General features: G+C 41.0%; 1 protein-coding gene across 3 annotated transcripts in view; it reads right to left on the bottom strand.

The window, feature by feature from the left end:
* ptpn4a (protein tyrosine phosphatase non-receptor type 4a) overlaps positions 1–24,364 on the bottom strand; it is a 115,534-nt gene extending 91,170 nt beyond the window's left edge. For all 3 annotated transcript variants that reach the window (XM_042336022.1, XM_042336024.1, XM_042336023.1), the window contains exon 1: positions 24,266–24,364. The gene's annotated coding sequence lies outside the window, so the exon portion shown is untranslated. The remainder of the gene's footprint in view (positions 1–24,265) is intronic.
* Positions 24,365–24,589: the final 225 nt, after the last annotated feature.

Here is a 24,589-nt window from a genome sequence, read left to right as displayed (position 1 = left end):
GACGTAATAAGATGCTGTATCAAATGAAAGGATTATTATTACTGCGTTAATTCATCTCCGACAGGGAAGCAATTGGGGTAAGGGGGGGGGGAAATCCTAATATTTATCTCATCATCGGAGATCGGAGGGGAAAAATTAGTCCGTTTACCTGCTCACAATCACCATTCAGTGAACATGGTGAGAAGTTGTGCTTTGTGGATGTTGACTGAGAACAGTGGGCTGTAATGTCTTTCAAGGGTTAAAATGACTGAAAAAATTCATGGTCCTGGTTCCCTGAGCAAGACTGCCCAGCTGGTTTGGGAACTCAAGTGCGAGGGGCACTATATAAATGCAACTTGTTGCTGGTTGGGGTATCAGCAAATGCACAAGATGCGAGCGCCCAATGAATGTTACCCAGCAAGGATCAGCACTTTCTTCAAGGAAGAAAATCGACGACAAAAAAAAAGCTATCTGGATTAAATGAGTTGACTGGACATAACGTTTCCAAGTCATCCCTATTATTCACTTAGCACCTGTGTAGGATTTATACTGTTAGAACTCAAGCAACAGCTGTAAGTTAAATTCAGTAGTTCCTTATTGGATGAGTCCTAAGTGAGAAGCCCATCTTTCTACCATGTCAAACAAGCGAGAGCTTATTTCAATTAATTAATGTTGCATTTCTTTTTCCATTGTCTAGACCTGTGACAATATGGAGTAGTGCCAGCACACAGTTTTTCCTGTGGCATGAGAGCCACATGCAAGGGAGTTTCTCGTACTGAATTGGGGGAAGGGGGGGGGTAAGTTGTTAGCTGTAAAAGTAAATAGCATTAAAACAGATCTTTGAAAGGAGTGTGAAATCAAATTCAAAGCCAGTGATCTGAGCCCTGTGTCTAAAGTTCAATGCCCTTTGCAAAGTACAAGAGTTTTCACTCCTGTGGAAATAAAGCAGGAAATCATTTGTAACTTCCCAGAATGTTGTTGGAGAAAAGCACATCTCTAAACTCACTACAGGACAAACTAAACTGGACACTTTCTGCATTATACTGTATTAGAGGCTCCCAAAATCAAAATAAACCCATTGGTTTGATCTCTAATTTATGTTGTAAACACTCTACCTAAACCAGCTTGAATTAAACAATTAAACCTGAAGCAATTTTTGCGACTGTTGAATACAGATTTGAAGGTTTAGTTTAAGAAAACAGATAAAATACTTCCCACTTGTGCATCACAGTGAAATTAAACGTTCATTACAGGTCTATTGAAGGAAACGGTTATCTGGATTACACTGAATTACTTCCTCATTGGAACTGTCTGCGAAAATGCTTTTCTTCCTTCAACCACAATTATGAAACAGTTTCCCAATTACCAGAGTGCCTCCAAGCGTTCAGATTTCTTAAAAGGCTGAAAATTTTCAGCGAGACCAGTAGCAAGATCGCACATTGTTGTGTCCATGACTGAATTGCTGCCTTGTTCGGCACCCATGCTGATTCCAGTTTCAAAACACTAACAGCTTTGTTATCACTCAACACGGCAAACACAGAGAGCGGAAACCCTAGCTGCTGAAAGAATGCTTCCTCCACTTATCAATTCAGCCTTGCTCGAACACCATGTATGCAAACATTGCAGTCCATATCCTACAACTAGGAAAGCATTTATTTCCTTTATAATTGCACAATCATTTATTGAACAGTTTTGTTTAAAATGAACATTAGTATTCGCAGTCAATAAATAAAATAAACCTGGAATGACAGGCATAAATATCTGGTACACAATTTTTTTTTAATTAATACTGATAAAATACTTTGATTTGCTCCCTATTGAGTCAAAATGTCTCAATGCGCTTCATACAATTAGCCATTTTGAATTAGTATGTCAACAAGTGCAGCAGCTAATCAGCTGCTAGAAGCAGAACACCGAGGAGCTGAATAACCAATTGAACTTGCTTTTGGTGAAGAGGCAGGAATTTTGCCAGTGAACTGTGCCAAACAAGTAGTTGAAATACACTGATCCAAACCAGTTACAGTTTTGTGCACTCGAAATAAACGTTGAAACCATTCAGTCTGGCTCCTGATCTCCACTGTAACAGAACCATTATAAATAAATTTACTTTACAGTGTATTCTGTGAAGCTCTTTAACGCGTCTAGAAGACATGAAAAGCGCTATATCAAATGCAAGGATTATTATTAATTATTATTATAAAGTGTGTTACCCGGATCCTCCTCCCCCACCGCTGAGAACTTCAATACTGCAACCCATAGCAAGATGATCATGTGGTTCCCTTCACATGAAAAATTGCAATTCAGCTTGACAAACCAAAAGTCATTTAGCATATTTGTGTGTGTGTGTGTGTGTGTGTGCGTTTGTGTGGGGGGGGGGGGAGGGGGGGGAAGAGGCATGGATAGGTAGGGGGAGAGAGGTAGAGTAGGTTGTACCTGTTACTCCTGGGTTTTAAATACCAACCAGAATAAACTCAAACTGCAGTCCATAGCAGGGTGGGGTTACCAAAGCAAACCCAGCAGAATGCAAACCTAACGAAAATAGCAACTCAGCTGGATACAACACTTTTTTTTAAAAAAAGGTTACTGCAGTTTACAAACCAAAGTTATAAAGGCAAGTGATATTTGCCCATAGCTGCACTGCAAACATTGCTCCACTGGGATAAATGGGTACATGAGATTTTTGTGCCACGGCTCCCTGACCTGTAAAAAGTACCCAGCAGTACAATTATAGATTTCATCCTTCCAAGTGCGTCTGGAGAGAACATTTTGAACTATTCCCAGCATGGAGTACTAGTGGCGATAGATTTAGTAAAAGGGATGGTGAGAATTGAGTATCACCATTTTGTTAACATGTCAGCATGGGTTGGAGGTGAAAAAACTAGGTTCTTGCTCCTGAACTCTCTTAAAGAGCTCTACTGGAAGATAAAATATTGCATTCTATAAATAACAACTTGCATTTATATAGAACCCCTCATGCAGGGTAGCATCCAGAGAGCTTGACAGTGGAAGAGCACATGCTGAGACGTGGGGAGGTGACGGCAGGCACGGTTGAAGAGGAAGGTCTTCAGGCACAACCTGAAAATGGGGAAGGTAGGGGAAAGGTGGGGGGATAGAGGGAAAGGGTGTTCCAGAGTTTCAGGGCATAGTGGCTGAAGGTGTGGCCACTGATGGGGTAACGTAGAGCAAAGGTAGAAGCAGGAGCTAGCTCCCCAAATCACTACCTCCAACTAGTCGAGGGTTGGGGAGTAAGCAAGTTGGAGAGGTAGGGTGGTGCCCGGGCATGATGGGATTTGAAAACGGGTGTGAGGATGTTGAAATCAATCCATTCAGTGACAGGGAGCCAGTGGAGCCTGGCCGGAACTGGTGTGGTGAGGGTATGGAGTTATTGCAGGAGTGGTGTGAATGTGAGCTCACAGTGCAGTAGTGACTTGCGTATTATGCACCCAACTGAATAAGCAGATGAGACATCGGTTTAATGTCTCATCTGAGGGGCAGCATATCCAACAATGTAGCACCCCAGCACTGCATTGCAGTGTCAACCTTGACTATGCAAGCTCAAGGTCACGATATAGGACTTCACACACAACTCTCCCGCAGAGGAAATAGCGCCCCAAATGAGCCAAGCTGAAGCACATAATTTATTCAATTTTTTTAATAAATCCATACTCAGTGTTGAAAAGGAACTTATCCTTGCATTCCATGTATTCAGTTCTTACATTCCTTTGCATTCTAATACCATATGTGCCATTAGACAGTGTGCAATCCAGAGAAAACAAAACCACTGTTCCACACTGTCAGTTACTGGAAGGGCAAGCACAAGTCACAATATGATAAATTTCAACTAATTCACAACAAAATTGCACATACATTTACAGTGATTTACCGGCAGCAGGAGGAACACAAATGCAACTGGCAGAATGGGCTCCAACAGTAACAAAATATGTACAGAAATCATTCGGAGGCAAAGTTTGCTGCATTGTGTTCAGTTCTCAATTTCTTCCTGACGCTGGCTGATGAGCATTTTTATCTATGGTGTGTACTTTAAAAACAGCAGCTGTCAGAAGAAATGCATACGAAACATGCAATAGTCAACCAGGTTTCTTCACATTTCGATTGGGAATTTCCTTATTATTAAATTCTGGGAATGTCAAAGCGTAACAAGTTACCATGCACGCAAATTGTGTAGATGCGAATGCATCCATCACTACTTATAGGATATGTGAAACTCATATAGGTGAGTCCCATGTAAGCCAATATATTCACGGACTTATCCGGATATGTAAAATGTATGCATAGACAAGTGACGACTGACATTATATGCAACACCAATTAAATTGGGAAATGTTAATTAAAAAAGCCATTTATAATATTTACTTATCTATTGTCCTGTCACTACCTCAAGAAGAAAGAATTCAACTTCTCTCCTCGCCCTCCCCCCAAGAAGTTTTGAATCTGTCTTTTCTACAAAGATCAGACAAAAAAAAATCTGCAAATTGTTCTGTGAACATTTTTAAAAGTCCTTCGGCCAGCAATTCTACAATTAAAAAAACAGCTTTTACACAGAAAGGATTAGCTCCTAAAATGTGCTGAGGTGTCCACATGCCATCGATAGCTGAAAAAACACTCGATCAAGATTTGCCATTCAAGAGTCACTCATGGATTGGGAATTGCTTCTGCTTTGAATGTGAATGAGAAAGTTTAAGAATTTGAAAGCGCTGCACACCGCATCCATTCTTGCAAAAAAAGTGGGACACACCCCGAGATGCAACAAGACATGCAATTTTTGCTAAACTGCCACATCGCACAGTCATTTAATAACACATGCATCAAACAGGGACTTATCCGGATGTGTAAAATGTTCCACTAACTTCGAATTGCCAACATTAGAGAGCTTTCTTTCACAGGAGTATGATGGGTTTGTAGGAAGAATTGATACAAGCGTGATAGAACATAAAATAAAAAATTACTCACAGCACTAGTTCCACTCTTTTTCAGTCCAAATAAGATACCAATTGTAATAATACCAATTGTAATCCCAGGTGCTCCACTCTACACTGGGAATTTTACAATACAGTCAAGGCCTGAACATGACTCAAAAAATGATCAGCAAAAGTAAAAATTTAATTGTTTCTTTCCTTTGAATGATGAAATATGTAAAAATCTTATGATCCATACAATAGTTCATGGTGTAGAGAAACAAAATGGCAAACCAAATAGAGTAAATGGCCTTTTTGCGGAGAGCACTGAATACAATGTGCAGTCATCTGGTTTTATTTTTGGTTCTTTCATAGCAATTATTTATTTCTAAAAGTTTAGCAAAATAAATTTACTGGCCACACAAGCTTTGAATCAACTCGACCCATTGAGAATGTTACAAGTTAAGTTCACACTACTGAATAGGAAGGGATCATTATGCAAGCGGGCATTCAAAAGGAACATACCTAGTGTGGGTGAACACCTCTCGTTTTTCTGTCCCATGGTAAAAGTACAATGGTGGAATGAGCGTAGAAACCTTTCAGAGTAGAACAAAATCATCATTGCAACAAATACATCAGTGGTGCCAGACCCAAGATTAAAAGAGAAATCAAGATACAGACTATATTAAATGGTTTAATTATCATTTCATATCATTTAGAGCCAATATATCACCTCCTGTTCATTATCTTGAGAGCCTGCACGGTTTGCAAATAAAAATACAATACTACAGCCTTGCAGACAGCAAAAAGGTTTGTTAAACTTTCATCAGGCTGAATTCATACTCAGAACTCAGAGATGCAGCTTCTATTTTCTATTGAAGTGCCACTTATAGCACATCTAAATCAATTTGACATGATATATGGCAAATGTAATGCATTTTTAATTGACCCTTGTGTTACCCGGAAAAAAACAACTTGGATCCTTACATAAAATATCCCACTTGCTTTGAGCAGTTTCTCCAATGATAACACCACCTTGAGAGTTCTGCAGGCCAAGGCAGCCATGTTTTTTGAGCCACATTGAACAGCTGAAGTGCTCATAATTGTTTTGTACAGGCCAATGAAGCATTTCAGCTCTCTTTGGTCTCCATAGAGCTTTTCCAGTCCCCAAGGGAAAGCAGTATCTCCCAGGAAAATGGTCAAATATGGTGTTTAATTTAGCTGCTACTGCACAGTTATAACATGCATCTGGTCTTGCAGAAGCATCGCCAGATTATAAATAATGCAGTAGCCAATATTGCAGAACCACTTCCTGAATCATAAACCAGAAATCTATCACAAGTAATGGGAGTTATGTATGCACACTGCAATTATAGTCCATTCAAAACAACACAGCCACTTTAAGAATCCACACAGAATTGAACCCTGGCAAGGCAACTCTTACAGGATACACAAATATTTTCTATTAAATAACTGTACTTCAGGGAGTTTTGAGTTGCCTCAGTTACTGGAACAGTCTTCTCTAAAAACTCAACAGTTCTGATGCTGCATAATAATTTTATATTCTAGTAGAAAATGTTGAAGATACATAATGCAGCAGATTTAAGGAGGCAAACTACACTCCAGAATTCCCAAGAATGCCTTTACGTGCCAAGTTTAAATTGAATAAGACTTAGGTTGCCACCTTACCCTCAAGAGATTCCAAGAATATTCTTACTCAACTAAGTGCCCTTGCCACCTCTCAAGATTGGCGTTTCAGTTGGATTTTTTCTCCCTGTAGCTGGTGTTACGATGTAGACACACCTCATCATTTTATTTTATACAGATCGCCCAATGTGTATTCCTATTCCAAATCCTGTTTGCTCACTCCGTATACTTAAAAAATATTTCCTCAAGTCGCGATTTCCCTCTTTATTAAAAAAAACATTACCTTAGTTTATTTTCCGCTCCAGTTAAGAAACCCAATGGCTTCCGAATTAAAGTGGCTTGAAAGAAACAGCTGGGTATTATTTTTGGTACACTTGTAATAAAACTGCTGATACTGCCACCTTATGAAATACAGAATACTTTTTTAAAGAAGCTCCTTCTGTTCAATGTTCCTTCTTCACCCAAATTCACCCAAATAAACAGCTAGCTATATTTTATCACTGTGGTCTGTAAAATGTCACTGGTACAGATTAACATAACAGTCATTACTTGCCTAACTATCAATTGTGCAAAGTCCTTGGTGACTTATGTGATAACGTGCTAAACCAAATGAAACTTTGTTTTAAAACAAGTGTTTTGTATATAATACACACACATAACTGTTCAACCGAGTGTAGCTCTACATTTTCCATCCTCCACAATGTGACCCAGTTCTAAAGCCTGACTGGAGAGACTGACCCAGAGAAAGGGCCAGCAGTATTGAAGATCACAAGATCTATTCAATGTTCCTTCGTCACCCAAATAGGCAGTTAGCTATATTTTACCACTGCAGTCTGTAAAATGTCACTGGTACAGATTAACATAACTTGCCTAACTATCAATTGTGTGAAGTCCTTGGTGACCTATGTCATAACGTGCTAAACCAAATTGGTAGTAAAAAAAAATGACATATTGTATATAATACACACACATAACTGTTCAGAGTGTAGCTCTACATTTTCCACCCCCCACAGTGTGACCCAGTTCTAAAGCCCGACTGTAGAGACTGACCCAGAGAAAGGGCCAGCAGTATTGAAGATCACAAGAGGTTCGGATAAAGAATGTGCCTCAACCTATTTGATCATATCCTTCCAGAATTCCAACCTACCATTCCACCGACATCCAGTTCTTAAACCAATCCACTGTCCTGATCTCAACCACCCTTTCTAGTAACTCATTCCACCTGCTGATCACCCTGTGCAAAGAAATGCTTTCCAGTGTCTGTCCTAACATTACCCTTCACAACAGAGACCATTCCCTTGCTACCAAAGGATATTTAAAAGGATTACTCTGGGTTTATTTTCTCTGTCATGGTTAAGCATGCTATAAACCTCCATGAAGTTTCCTCTTGGAAGTCTGAAGATCATTCGTATTTATTTAGCTGTAACTTAACTCAGCCTCTAATACTGACAGACAACACTGCTACTATCCTCTGCATTGCCTCTTCGAGTTTATCCACCACCCATAGGTTGCATTGAATAGAAATGCAAGCAGTATTCCAGGTTCGTTGAAACCAGACCACGGTACAGATTAAGAACAAGTTCTAGAAAATTGGCAAAGCAGCCCAACGCCCTTTCCACTGTGATTATTACTGCCTCACACTGTTTGGACATACAAATTATTTATGAAATGTAAACACTACTTTCAAGAGTTTAATTACTGCATTAGGAGTGCCCAAAGCTTACTCTTCATGTGAATTTAGAAGTGACACATGGGAACTTGGTGATGCAGATTTCATGTTCGTGGGATTTTTAAAAGTATGTTTCAAATAGCAGCAGAGGAAGCAGGAAAGAGTGTTTAAGCAGTTATAAGGCAGCTGTGAGTAGGCACTAGTTAATAGGACAAAACTGGAAAAGAGATTTGCACTGAAGCAAGCAGAAGGCGAGACTGGGAGGAAGCTATAAAGTTGGCACAGAGCAGTGAGAGTTTCTCTCCATCGAACCATTGAAAGTGAAATTGGAATAACATTTAATTTCCCAGTGTGGAAATTGACTCAACAAAATGGCCACTATTGTGTCAATCTTTTTCAAAAAAATTAAAGATCAGATCCAGAATAATCGGCACTGGGGAGTTGCAATCCTTTAAAGTGCAGCTGTCACCAGTCTTGGTTTGTGAGTGGTATTCTCAGCTCGTCTCGCTGTTGCTGGAACCACAATTAGAGATGAACAATGGATAAAGAGGATCCGTTGCCCACAAAATGTACCTCTTTATTACTTATCCAGAAATTCCTTGCTTTCGTTTCATCTCTCCCACTGCCTGACCCAGAGTCTGGGTGGGAGAGGAGGAGGAGCTGGTTGAAGAGGACCAAAGAAACCAGCTGAAACTAAGCACTCATCAGGTCACAAGGAGACACACATGTTCCCCATTTTGCACAAGTTGTATTTTAAAAACAGGAATCAAGGAACGATTGTTGCATCTGATTGCATAGTAGTTCCATGGTCTGCAACTGTAAGCAGCAATGTAGGCACTCTTCAGAAAAGCATCAGTTAAGAGTGAACATACAAAATATGGTGTCCGGGTTACAGTGTCAAGCAGAAAGGGACAGTACAAAGATTTATCAAGAGAATAAAGGGACATTTAACACAGCAATGGATGTACACTTATACAAAACATAAGGTCAGTAATTAAAAACTTAAGCAACTACTTCACAAGTAAAAATAACTATTCCTGGCAGAGTTCAGCCTCTCTCCCGCTGTGCATAGAGAAAAGCTTAACCAGAGGCGCAAATAGTAAATAAAGAAATATGGAAAGCTTCAGCACCGAAGAGAGCCATCAGTCTGTGTGTCTGTCACTGGTTCCTCTGCTTTTTCCAAGCCCTTATCTTTTATAAATTAATCCCACTTTCCAGCACTTAACTCATATCCATTAATGTTTTTACTTCCGAGGTGCATTCACCCACAAATACGCAAGGAACTCTGTTTTAAAGTAAATCTTATTGCACTTTGAGACGTTCAACACAAGGCGCTATATCAAATTCAAGGATTGTTAATAAAAAGTAAGCTCCTAATAACCCAGCCCTGGTTTAACTTGTCACTACCACTTAAATCATCATGATGTCAATATCCTGGCCGCATTAATTCTTGTATTGATACACATCCTAACTCACCACTGAGCCCTTTTCCCTTGGATTGATGAGTTATGTTTAGTTCCCTTTTGAATGATTCCTGCTTTGACTTTCCCCCCTGCTCGGGTCATGACCCAACTGTGCAGCGCCTTGGGACGTCCTCCTGACGTGAAAGGCGCTCTATAAATGGAATCTTGTTGTTGTTGTTGTTGTTCCTGCTGTTACTTTCTGGCTTCAGTTCTGCATTGATAGCATCATATTACCTGTACGATTCACACATATAATAATAATATTCCTTGCATTTGATATAGCGCTTTTCACGTCGGGAGGACGTCCCAAAGCGCTTCACAGAACATACTGTAAAGTGAATTGACTGTATATTTGTGGGCGAACGCGGCAGCCAATTGCGCACAGCAATGTCCCACAAACAGTCGTAGATTGAAAATGACCAATTTATTATTTTTTTTGGTTTGGGAAGGATTATTATTAGGCTCTGTGTGGAGTAAGGAAACTTGCCCAAGGTTTCGTCCTGCCTGGAATTGAACTCAGGTCTCTCGCTTGCAGGCTGCAGGACTCCACCATCAATGTCAACACCATAGAAGTGATCAGATAATAATACAAGGCTCCTGCAAGATTTTCAGAGTTCACTTTGCGCTAGTTAGAACATAAGAACTAGGAGCAGGAGTAGGCCATTCAGCCCCTCTAGCCTGTCCCACCATTCAATAAGATCATGGCTGATCTATTCTAACTCCACCTACCTGCATTATCCCCATATCCCTTAATCCCTTTATCCACAAGAAATCTATCAAGTCTTGAATATGTTCAAGGACTGAGCATCTACAGCCCTTTGGGGTAGAGATTCCATAAATTCACTACCTCTGAGTAAAGAAGTTTTTCCTCAACTTAGTGCAAAAGGGCTTACCCCTAATTTTAAGACTGTGACCCCTGGTTATAGTTTCTCAAACCAGGGGAAAAAGTCTCCCACTGTCTATTCTGTCGTGCCCCTTAATAATCTTATAGGTTCACAATTAGGTTTACATTGGATTTAAGACAATGCCTTTAGGGGTTAGTGGTGAACTTTTAAAAAAAATCTTTACAGTCCAATTCTGGTTTCCAAGCATTTGCTGCCAAGACCCACACATGCATTTATTGATTTGGTCTGTTTGGGTCAATTTATAGCCCTGTTCATTTTTCTATTAACAAAAAAATGCAATTATGTGGGATTTCATGCTGCTTTGAACCACTTTCAAAATATTCCTTTCACAGTACGAGCTGAAAAGCATCTTGCAAACCTCACATATGGTTAAAAAGAATATTTTGGACATTTTTAAATTGTCTGATCAAATTTCTGCCATGAAATGACTCAGTGGCCTAACTGTGCCGATTTCAGCCAATCAGCAGCTTTACAAAGAATGCTTGGACAACCTGCCATGTCCTTTCTCACTCTTCATTACAACAAAACAGCTCGAATACAATCTATTCCTTCCAGCCAACATATCCGAGATATAGTCTAGACCAGATCCATTATTCTGCTGAAGGGTAATACCTTAACCTACATTTTGCTGTCTTCCAGTGTCTTGGGACATCCTGACGACATAAATGCTATTACATAAATACAATTCATTGTTGCTCCCATTCATGAAACATTTTTCAACATAGGAGATAGTTTGTTCATCAACAATGCAGGCACCTAATTTAATTTCTTCTCTTTTTCCGAACCCTTCACTTTGATTTTTCCTCCAAAGTATTTTTCACATTCCTTCTAAATGCTATTTGTGGAATGCATTTCAACAGCAGTTTGAGGCAGGCCACTCCATAATCTAATGTTTTCAAAAAAATCCCACACATCCTCTCTTTTTTGGTGATAATTCTCAACCTATGTCCTTCTGTTGATGATTTTCGACTATTCAGTGGAAATAATCTCACTCCTTTCTATCAGTTTTCCGACGTCATTCACACTCCTGTACAGTTTAAGAATTTGCCATTTTATTTGAGATTTCCCATATTTGCCTTTATTTCCCCTCGATCTTAGAGGCAGGATTGGTAAAACTGGGTACTGACGACATACCCTTCATATAATGGCTTCACACCCATCCCCCACACATTGTATGATGGGTAATGGCCGCTATTTTCCAATTTAAACTTGTCCAGGAGTTGTAAAATCATGCAACGGTGGTGAGCTTGTGCAAAAAGTTCCAGCTCTCTGCCCTGCAATTAAAAAAACATGTTTGTACCTCCTATAGTTTAAACCACTATAATTTTGAGAAGATGCAGTGGCCCAATAAATCTGATCAGTTTCTTGACACAAATATGTTGTAGCCAGTAAAATCTGCCTGGAGTTTCATTTACAAAACTGTCTTGTTATTTACTGTATTACATAGTGTGGAGTTGAGTTTTTTTATATATAAAAAAGATGCTGCCAGTGACATTTGTTATGTTCCGACAAGTTCAATCTTCAGGGTCCCCCAGCAAAAACCTCTACAGTAGTTTTTGTTTTACTCAGTAAACCTCAACGTGAGTTTCCACTGACATACCTCTCAATCGGGACAGGAGTTTAGCTTGGTTTTGGTTGTGATCCTCCCATCCTCACCCCTCTTCCCAGTCAATATCCTTCTAAACCATAGATCATCAGCCGAAGAAAAAAAATCAAAGACTTTCAGAAGAGGCCAAAGAGTAGGAGCATGTTCAAAGTAGTTACAACAGTGGAGAAAAGTACACATGCTAAAAGAATGCATGTTATGCAACCTTTTGTACAATTAACAACTTCACATCCTAAAGCAGGCTCAAAACTTCTCAAAAACCATTCGGCCCATCGTTTGTGTTGGGTCTTTTAAAGAGAAAACCTTTCAGTCCCCATTTGCCTGCCCTTTCCCCCGTACACTTCCAGAATTTGATGCAGTCTAATCACTTCAACAAGAATGTGGAGGCTCACGTGGAATATAGACACTGACACAGACTAGTTGGACCGAATGGCCTGTTTCTATGTTGTACTGTTCCATGTAATTCTATGAACTCAAATTCCTGACATACGGCTGGAACCCACAACCTTCTGACTCAGCAGCATTGAGTGAAGTGCTCAGCCGGGCCGACACTGGGTTGAGCCAAACCTTGGAATGTCCTGTCGACATGAAAGACATTTTGTTGTCGTTTGTTGTTGACACCTAAGTCAATCCAATATCAACATGTTCACTAATGTTGATGTTGGATGGAATAGGGTATCAACAGCAAAGAAATGGAAGAAGCAGGTTTATTTGCAAGTACTGTATATTTTTATACACTGTGTCATGTTGGTAGTCTGGCAATTTTTTTTACTTTAAATCAGCATCATCTTTTAGCTGCAGCACCACTAACATCAATTTAAGCTGCAGGAAGTTCAACTAACACTTATAAACATTTTTGAAAAAATCATTAAAAAAATTTTGTCTGTTAAATTAAGGTTATCTGTGTTTGGGAAGCCACTGCCATCGGCACTGATTTATATATACACACCTTAAATTTGATATTCTGCTATACTCCCAAAACATGCCTTAATCGAAACTTCATTTTCCACAACAGCTGTCCTGACGGTCTCTAAGCAAGACGCTAAGTCAGGGGCAATTAAAGGTAGGTTTGTGTCCTTGACCTGAATCCACTAGGAACTTCATTAGACTGCCCAAAGTCATTTCATACAGGACACTCACAGTCAATAAAAAGACACTTCTATTACCAATCTGGTACAGATTAGAACCCAGGGCCAAGTAGTCAAAGGTCTGTGATAAGCCATTGTGCCATCCAGTCCCCAACATTGAAATAACGTTAAAAAATGAACACATTAATACCAAAAGGGGTAGTTTTTTGCTCTTCAAAAACGTCAACCTGTGACTTCCATGTAAATTTTATAAAAATCCTTAAATTTGATAAAGCACCTTTCATGTCGAGAAACACTTCACAGAATATATTGTAAAGTGCAGTGACTATTTTGTAGGCGAATGCAACAGCCAATTGTCCTGCAACGATGTCTCATGAATAACCATGAGGTGAGTGACCAAATTTTAGTTGGGGGATTGTTGGCCAGGACCCCTAGAAAAAAACTATCTTCTCTTTTTGAACAGTATCATGGTATTTTTACTGTCCATCTGAACAGGCAGACGAGAGAGACCTCTTTTTAAATAGCCCCCAGCACTGGATTGGAGTGTCAACAAGAGACTATGAATTCAGAGTCCAGACATGGAACTTGAGCTCACAACCTCTAACTCAGAGGAGCGAGTGCTACCAACAGAGGTAGACTGACACAATTTATTTCTTAATGCCCTCAACTCAGATTCTTGAAGATCACACAATTCATTGCGGTGTTACAAAAGTGAGTCGATGGAACATATTAAAGCCGAGTACATTAGCAATGATGAGACATGACACTTACTAGCTCGTTTGTGGTTTCTGTTGTAAGCCTATGGTTAACTATTGCAAAGGGTTATGAATCAAGCATCTAAATAGCAGCACCTAAAAATAGCAGTGCAACCACTATTCACCCTTCATTTACTGTACCATTCCTCTCTTTCTGCCCTGCAGTGCAACGGCATTTACATTGGGACTCAGCACTCTGGACGAGACGATACCTATATCAATTCAAGGCAAAAAATGGCAATCAAACTGAACAAATCACAACTTGAATTGTGATTGACTGAACAAAGAGACTAGTTCATTTTACTAAAAAATAATGCAGTGGTTAAATTCCAAATTCTTGGTGATAGCTATGTGTAGGAGTTAAGAATCACAACAATCTGAAGTTTAAGATTTTTTTCAACAAATTTCAAAATTAAAAGTCTGACATGAAGGAGTGCCCTTTAGAAATCTAACTTGACAGTGAATGCACAGATATTTGCCTCCCAGTATGAATCTGTAGATTCATCCACTGGGAACTGGAGGGATTAAGCATCTTCCATTCCATTTTTATAAAATCAAACACTAGGGATTTACAGGACGCTGCTGATGACTTTCAAAACACCACCAGGCGTTTTCTTCTGCATTCCAACCAGTTAACTAGAAAAAAAGTTTGATCCTAGTACACAGATTTTAGATCTTGAATAAAGGCAGACAGCTTTGGAAGGGCAGAAACATGAAACATAATTCTTCAGTACAGATCAATCATACGAACATAGGAATGTACAGAACTATTAAAGGCCACTGTGGTCCATCTGGATGTTAGTGTCTTTGTGTTGCCCTTCAACCCTGCATCCTCAACAATATTTCTATAAAGTATTTTGGAGTGGGAGGAGGAAAGAGGAGAGTGAATTCTCTCTGAGAACACGCAATAATCCAATGCACTATTTTTGGTTGACAAACTGTCTGACTCATCAATAAAGATTTGGAGATATAAGCATATCCTTAACCTGTGTGACAAAGATCCAAAAGACAAGACAAACAGATAAACAGGTTGTAAAAGCTAAATGTTTGCCTGGAAGATAGAAAAGCTACCATATTTCTGCTCCAATGGAAAAATATGGAAGTTCAGAATGGAAGGGGAACAGAACAGATGATTTCGACTGACAAAAAGCAGTAATCAAAGTGAAGGTTCAGAAAAGATTATTCAAGTGGATCTTAGGAAGCTAATAACTCATGCGGACAAGAGATTTCCTATTTATAATACACCCTAGTGGTCCATCACAGATCACTCAAGTTGCGGATAGTACATTATATTTGTTAACCTTCATTAAAGATGTGATTATACATCAATAACACAATACAGTCAGTACTCAGCCCACTGACTATTGGCGGCTCTCTGTTATGACACCCACTGTCGACAATTATTCTTCCCTTCAAGTGAACAGATGTGGAAGGGAAGCTCATGGATCGTCGGTTCCCATTGATTATTCTATTTATAAATAGTTAAGTGGACTCTCAGAACAGCTACCAAAGCCTGAACGGTAAGATATGTCAGTGCTGAGCCAAGGAGCGAACAAATTTTTTGCTCAAGTGACTAATTTTGTATATGAATTTTTTTAAAAAAAGCTGAGCAGATTAAGTGGCAATAAAATCTTTACTTCAGAGCAGACTCAACATGTGGATACTCTAATAGGGTAGTAACCATGTTATAAGTATCATTGGTGCAAATTAATTTTTATTTTTCTCATTTTCAAAAGATTAAACCAATGTTTATTTTTAATTTTTTAACCAAAGTTTTCAATCACAAAAATGACCAGGGCTCCATAAACATCACATTCTGAATGCTGCACATACACACAGGAAGTAAGGTTTATCACGATGCAGAAGCTGGGTATTTTTGCAGTTTTTTTTAAATCAACGGGGAATCTATTCATCGAATACTGGAACATTGCAAAAACTGAAAATAAGTTACTGATTTTTATCGATTTCCACCAACCCTAGTTTCAAAGGTAAGAATAAGAAAACAGTCTTGTTCTCCAACTAATGTTGCTTTTCCAATTTTACACCTCTATTTATCTTAAGCTTGCACATCCATTTTTCTTTCAAAATTAAGCACATTTTAGAAAAGATCAAGGCATCCCATTAACACCAGACTCTGACAAAGAGGCTTTACCTACTTACACAATACAAGTGTGTACAGTGCTTGCAGAAGTGATAAACGATTAGGGATTTCACAGCCCCACAAATACCACACAAGCTATGGAATGAGTCCAATGTTATTAATAATCGCAAAGTAATGGTTTATTACTTCATTAATGATGATAGATTCTCCTAGCGAAAGTTTTTTATTCATCTTGGAGCATTCAGATCAAACAATCCTTTGGGAAGTTACAAGTCAAATGTATAATGCACTAAGCATAATTGTACTATTTCAATGGGAAAAAGTTTAATACAAAGATACAAAATTACATTTGTACAGTGCCCTTTCACATCGGGAGGACTCCATTAATATGGACACGAAACACTAAAACATATTGGAATCTAATTTTTGGTATGCCTTGGCTGGGAATAAATTGCATACCTTGGCTGGTCACAGTTTCTGATAAACGTGTTTATTAAATGAGTCGTAGAGAATATTCATTCACTTTACCAGTTACTCTCTTGGCAGTTGGTTGCAGAAATAACACTGGCTGAGGACTGGGACCCATTTTCATACAACTCATTCGTTGGGAAATGATTTATGACCAGAGTTTAAAATGTCTTGGTTCTAACACCAATTCAATCCAAGCTAAGAGTGAGGTCTGTAACAATTTTGTGAGGGAACTCAGATTTTCTAAGCAAGTTTTCGTTCATACTCAGACATGGAATCTATTATCCCTACGTCATTCAATATGGCCCACTTCTGGTCAGTCATTGCAGTAAAATATAGAGCTGCAAGTTGATACACTTGTTTGATCTTACAAGGAACTTCTATCAAATTGATAAAACTACAAAAAAAACTATTCTAGGTCACTCTCACCATAAGACCGCGCTGCCTCACTTAGTAGGGTAAATTATAAAACACTTCGGCAGAACACAAACAACTATCTGCGCATACAGATTTAATTTTTTTTAACAAATTCCACAAGTAGCAATTTAACAGTTAATGAACTTTGTCGGGGAGGGGAGCAATCACAATATGTAAAAAAAAACAATTGTTCTTCTATTGCTCCCATTAAATCTGACAATATCAGCACCCCACATCAGGACTTTGAGACGCAGCCTAGACTATCACTCCTATGCAGTATTGGAGGTGCTGTCCTCCAGTTGAGATGTTAAACAATCTCCTCGGTAAAACTGGCGATTCACTTCATGGTTGTTCGTGGGACATTGTTGTGAAATTGGCTGCCGCATCACCCACAAATATACAGTCACTTTACAATAAATCCTGTGAAGTGCCGTGAGACATTTTGTGACATTTTGCCTCAACATTTTACTTTGCTCCATTCCGCCACATCATAATCTCACGGATGCAAATGTAACAACCCAGCAGCTCATCTTACAATTCCTTTTATGTCAGTGATTCACACCCACAAAAGATGCTGTGGTTGTGGTGATAAAACTCCCACTGAATTCCACAAAACGATGCAAAATAATCGAGAATATCAACTATTACAAATCCACAAGGTACACATCTCACAATCTAATTTCTCACATACAGTCACATACTGCTTTTACATTTCATCAAGCACAGAACCATGTCAATACACTCACTGCATAAAAATGGCACAATATGGTGCGTGGAAAAGTATAATATATGTTCTGTTGTGAAGTGGACTGAAACTGGTCTTAAAGGCCAGCAGTGTCATCGCCTAAACTTAATACCCTTAATCTTTCCGTTCTCCCCATTCAAATTAAATGTGTTTGACGTTCTTCCTTTAAAACCCCTTTAAAAAGCAGGGATATTATACATGGCACATTCATATTGTCACTAACCAACTAAATAGGATCACAGAATAATATTCAGGGATTTCCCAGTGTGATTGTTACAAATACAGTAGTAATGAAGAGAGACAAATCATAATGAAGACAGGGCAATCAATTTATCTCATTGTTCAGGTACTCTTTTAGGGACTAATCTGTGTCACAGACAATTATTTTTCTACTCCCAGGTGAATTGGAATCTGTTGAATTCCATTCAAACAAATTAAGTTGGTCTATTTCCCAAGTTAGGTTACAACCTATTTCCCAAGGTAACTCTGGAACATGAATAGTTGATCCTCAGGTATTCCGTGTGGCTTTTCCAAGCCTCTTATTATGGTCTTTGGTACGTTCTGCAAACAGAAACTATCCACCTTATCAATTCAACTCAATACTTAAGATATTTGGATGCCACCTCCCACTCTGAATGGAAACAGGCTCAAGTTATTTCACTTCACAAGATCAGTTTGGATGAAGGCAGCCCTTCAAGATCATCTGATCTCATCCCTCAAGAATACCCAGCACCGGTGTTGTGACCAGGAAACAGAACAATTTTAGAAACGTTTTCTGGAGCCAGTCTCTCTTTTCTCAAGTACAGTGCCATAATGTACCACAAATATGGCTACTGCACACAAACATCATCTCAACATACTTCGGCATACACACCCAACATCCCATTTGTCCTTGCACATGTTGTCGTCATCACTAATGCTTCAATATTTGGACAACCGGGTCCCAGATCGTTTCCTAATCCACATGAATAGTCAACGCTTCATCCCGTAACCGCATTCAGTGCTTTTGGCATCGGTTTGCACTAGCACAAAATTGTCACAATTTGAGCATCAGTATTCATTCACCCTGGAAAGTCTACAGATCTCTGAAACTGCAGCAGTGTGAATTTTTCCCACTTTTCCACCTAAGGAACTGGAATGTCGCACTCAATGAATGTTCAACTGGATATTTTGCACAAGAAGCAACTTGTGAACTCTTTCCCGTCCCCCAAATGTTGCAACAGCTCCAACTCAATATAGGCAGCCTTTTCACAGGCATCTACAAATGTCAATCTCTGTCTTAGAAGCCACTTTGTAGACAATTTTGCAGAACATACTCTGCTGGAGTTGGGTTGAGACACATTTCACATAGGGAAGACCTTCACTGCCATCATTTTTGCTTTGGTCTTAGAAGTGAAAGGACAATGTGGATATAATCAAATATTATCCCATTCTTCCCCGGTGCACTTTGCAATATTCACGATGAGCATTCCCGCCCAACAGGATTGACCAAATGGCTTCTTAGCTGTAAATTTCTATCCACCAGAACTGTTGCTATCAACTATTGTTTCAGTTCTCTTTCCACTAGAATATAAGTCACACAAATCTGTTTAGCGCGGGGTGGTTGGAAGAGGAAGAACGTAAAAGAAGTAACAGGAATTCTAAAGGAAAAGTCATAAATCACATTTATTGGCAGAGGTTTCACAGAATCAAGACATTTCAGCACAGAGGGAGGCCATTTTGCTCATCATGGCTTTGCAATGTCACCTTCCCCATTGGAACCACCTATTCTACTCCTATTTCACTGTTCTTTCCCCAAACCCTTTTATAAGTATTTTACCCATTTTAATCTCACAATTGACTGAATTTAAACAGATTTTACAGTAACATGAGCCACAACCTGATGACAATAATCCTTGCATTTGATATAGCTGCTTAACACGTCTTTGAGACAACAACGTGTACTTACGTAGCGCCCTCCATGCAGGGTAGCGTCTCAGGGCGCTTCACAGAATATACTGAAAAGTGGATTGACTTTGCATTTTGTGGGCGAAACGCGGCAGCCAAATGCACACAGCAGTCATAGATTGAGTGACCAATTTATTATTATTTATAATAGTATAATTTAGAATAACTCTTAATAGTATTCTAACCTTACCCTAATGCATCAAGCAGCAGTTTTGAATTGAAGCGCTCCTGTTAGATGTCACAATATAGAAATAATTTTACACTATTTACACTCCAACCCTTTCAGAATTCTGAGTACAACGCGATGAGCAGCATTACATATTCAGACATTCACTGGTCAGTCACTTCAACCATGACTATCACGGTCATACGAAGCAGGAATTATACTTCCCCTTCAGCTTCCTGTCTTTTTTCAGGGGAGGGGACAAAATCATTCACATATCAATTAATCTGGAATTTTTACCAATTTTGAATCAGGAAGTACTAATACATTTTTTTTACACAGGACCATTTTTAGACCGGTTCACCTATTAAAAAACACAACAGTTTATAATCTCTTCATCCCCTTTGGTGAGAATAAAATATTCATTTTTCTAAAGAGAACGATAGTATTCTTCCCAGCATCCTATCATTATTTCTTCCCCATCTTTGATGTTAATAATAACTAGCTTAATATTACTATTACATTATTATAATAATGTTTGCTGTTATTAAGAATATCCTGTCACAATTAGCTGTTACTACATAATCCTGCTTGCCCCATATCCACTGTACTAACATCATTTGCACGAGCACGTTTCCCCTCCAGACAGACACACACATCCACTTTCTACTAATCTCCATTTTCTCGAATTACCTCTCAATTCAATTCCTTGCCCCTACATCTCTGCTGCGTATTATTGCATTCCATCAGGAATATCAGAAGAAGCTCAATGTGAAAAATACAATTAGCACCCCCTGCTATTAGAATCTCTGCCCTCCACTTGCAAATCACTATAATCAGAATGTTGCTGCTTTTAACTCTCACTAGCTTGCAGTTCACTTATCTACCTGCAGTTTTCCATTTAGAAACGCCAGCTCTCTTCTGTCTTTCATTCACGGTTTCAATTCCGCGTGTCCCTTCTGTACTGCAGTCAATTAAAGATCCTTCTTGCACAAACAAACACAGAGCACTTCCATAGTTTACTTTGCTTCAATCCCTCCTCTGCACATTCTCACTGCACCAATATTCTTGATTCAGCTCCCACCCAACTCCAACCCAAACATTTTTAATTTCCCCTGCCTATTCTGCGGGCACACACACTTTGGCTCCCCATACTGACCTCCAGACACAAGCTTCCCTCCCATTACATCTCCCTTTCCTGCATGGCTCCTATTGTAGCATTTCCCCCATCTGGGACTAGTTGTACACCCACAGCTTCAATTTCTACCAGCGTCTCCCGCTCTCATTCAAACAGCCCATATTAATCTCCGCTACACACCTTTGCACGGCTGCAGTCAGCATCATCCTTGTATTCTTACACAGTGAAACACAGTGTCTCCATTCTGCTTTATGCCAGAGCCTTTCCTGTTGTCAAAAATTACACACTCATTTCCAGCTTCGTACTCTGCGTCGACTGCTGCACCATTATCCCTGCTGCTGATAGGGCCAGTGCATCACCTCTCTCTCTCATTCATCCATTCCAGAATTCTCCCGGCATGTTTCCCACTTCAATGACATCACTAACATGCTCAATTATCCCATCTGAACTGATTTCAAGCTCCATCCCAATACCCACGGCCCCCTTTTATCATTGCAATAATTTGTTTTGTTCCCAGTCCTTTTCCGTTCTTGTTGCCAATATCATTAATCTCTCATTCCTGTACAATTTGTCTTGTTGCCCAGTATTCTTCAATGTTACATATTAACTACAGACTCTGTAGCTCTCTGCAGCTTTTTTTCTTACTGCACCATCTTTTCTCTCTTATTGGCAGCACCAAAGTGTCGCTTGAATTCACAATTTTACAGTTTCCCATCAGTGTTCGTACATTATATCATGCCAAAAATATTTCAATATTTATTGTAAAAACACATTTGGAGCTTATTCCACACTCTCCTGATCAAAGCTCAGCTGTGATTAATATCACCGTCTGGTTCACTTTTTGTGATTTAAATCCCTTTACCCTGAATTCACAATCTATTATTCTTTCCATGAATGTCACTGCTGGTATACAACACACACAGACACACACACACATCCTTTTTGGGAGCCTTTGCTAGTTCTAAGACATTATTTTCACAACACACCATTAACCCTTTCATTTACTTAATGAAATGCATCCCTCTCTCACATGCATTCGCCAAGTTCCAGCAGTTTCAAACCACCAAATAAAATCCTGCAGGCACAGCAAGTGACCGAAATTCTTTGCAGACATTGCAGTCCAACCCCCACCCACAAAACATAAACCCCAAAACATTGTTCCATCTGCAGATCTTGGATACTACTGTTCTTCTGGAGTCCTGTAGCTCAGTGGTTAGAGCACTCGTTTCGAACGTGAGAGACCGGGTTCCCAGCAGGGTGAAACCATGGGCAAGTTTCCTTACTCCACATGCTTGATAATAATCCCTCAAGAAAAAAAATAAATTGGTCACTTCAATCCATGACTGTTTGTGGGATGCTGCTGTGCGCAATTGGCTGCCGTGTTTTGCCCACAAATATAGTCAATTCACTTCACAGTGTATTCTAAGAAGTGCTTTAAGACGTCTAGAAAACATGAAAAGCGCTATATCAAATGCAAGGATTATTATTATTATTGACCCAATACCCATACTCGAAGATGCTGCCTTAGACATAATGCTTTCGCTCATAAAGTACACAGGTGTATCCTGTGAAACTCTTTGAGATGCTTCAACAACGTGAAAGCATCATGCAAAATGCTAGGATTATTATTTATTACTATTGTGTTTACAAACTTTGACTGCACCCACTCTCCATTCCCTATCCAAGACCCCAAACTCCAGCCTGGGACTCAAATTCAAAAAATCTCCCCAGCAGCCTGAGAAACCAAAACACACACACACACACACACACACTGGGTAAGATTCCTTCCCTTCTCCCAAAGCTCGAGGACCCCATTCCAAAATCCAATCTGAAGCCGTATCCTCTCTCACCTCCACAGTCAGGACGAGACTCCCCGATCCCCACAAAATAGTCAATTCACTTTCCAATATATTCTGTGAAGCGCTTTGAGACATCTTAATTGTTGTAATAAAGCGCTATATCGAATGCAAAGATTAGTATTATTATCCCCAGTGGGAACCCCCACCCCTACCATTTCCCACAGTCCAAATGAAACCCTCCATATCCGCACAGCCCCACCAAGACTCCCACATCTACACAGTCCCAGTGAGACTCCCCCCACCACTCCCAATCCCACAAAGTATCACATGCCAAAATACCAGTCAAGATACACAAAATACACAGCCCAGAGACCCCCCATACCCTCACAGCCCCAGTGACCCCCCCATACCCTCACAGCCCCAGTGACCCCCCCATACCCTCACAGCCCCAGTGACCCCCCCATACCCTCACAGCCCGAGACCCCCCCATACCCTCACAGCCCCAGTGACCCCCCCATACCCTCACAGCCCCAGTGACCCCCCCATACCCTCACAGCCCCAGTGACCCCCCCATACCCTCACAGCCCCAGTGACCCCCCATACCCTCACAACCCCAGTGACCCCCCATACCCACACAGCCCCAGTGACCCCCCCATACCCTCACAGCCCGAGACACCCCCATACCCTCACAGCTCCAGAGACCCCCCATACCCTCACAGCCCCAGAGACCCCCCCCATACCCTCACAGCCCCAGTGACCCCCCCATACCCTCACAGCCCAGAGACCCCCCCATACCCTCACAGCCCCCATACCCCCCCCCCCCCATACCCTCACAGCCCCAGTGACCCCCCATACCCTCACAGCCCGAGACACCCCCATACCCTCACAGCTCCAGTGACACCCCCATACCCTCACAGCTCCAGAGCCCCTCCATACCCTCACAGCCCCAGTAACCCCCCATACCCTCACAGCCCCAGTAACCCCCCATACCCTCACAGCCCAGTGACCCCCCCATACCCTCACAGCCCGAACCCCCATACCCTCACAGCCCCAGAGACCCCCCATACCCTCACGGCCCCAGAGACCCCCATATCCTCACAGCCCCAGTGACCCCCCATACCCTCACAGGAGCATCCCACGCAGGACCCCCCCATACCCTCACAGCCCCAGTGACCCCCCATACCCTCACGGCCCCAGAGACCCCCATATCCTCACAACTCCCAGGGATCCCCCATTTCCTCAGACCCCCATACCAGCCGCCTGTGCCGTTGGCCGGCTGTTGTTGGTTTGGCAGCCGAGGCCGGAGTCCGGCTCCCGGGGGAGAGATGAAGGGGGGGGGGGGGGGGAGAGAGGAAGGGGGGCGGAGAGAGGAAGGGGGGGAGTGGAGGACCCTGTGGCAGGAGGAGGAGGAGGTGGCGGCGGCTCTCTCTGTGACTGACTGACTGACTGTGTCGGGTACCTGGTTGATATCGTCTCCCACTCCGTTCTCGCAGCTGAGATGGTGCCCCTTCACATCATGGCTCCCGGGCCGGGGCTGTGTGTGTGTGTGTGTGTGGGAGGTGGGAGGGGGGGGGAGAGTGGGGAGGGGGTGGGTGTTTGGGGTGGGGGGGAGGGGGGAGTCGCGCGGGGCCTCCTTTCAGAACCGGCGGCGGCTTCGGTTCTCGGCCGAACGACGAACAGCTTTTCGAAACCCAACGGCCACAGCGCGAGCGTCCAGTCCAGCCCGGCCCAATCTGCGCCTGCGCGCGCCCAACTGCAGCCCCTGCCCACTCGAGCGAGCGAG

This window comes from Callorhinchus milii, unplaced genomic scaffold (assembly GCF_018977255.1).
Source record: "Callorhinchus milii isolate IMCB2004 unplaced genomic scaffold, IMCB_Cmil_1.0 Scaffold6, whole genome shotgun sequence".
Classification (NCBI taxonomy): domain Eukaryota; kingdom Metazoa; phylum Chordata; class Chondrichthyes; order Chimaeriformes; family Callorhinchidae; genus Callorhinchus; species Callorhinchus milii.
The sequence above is the reverse complement of the archived record's forward strand: the minus strand, read 5'-3'. Positions and strand labels throughout refer to the sequence as shown.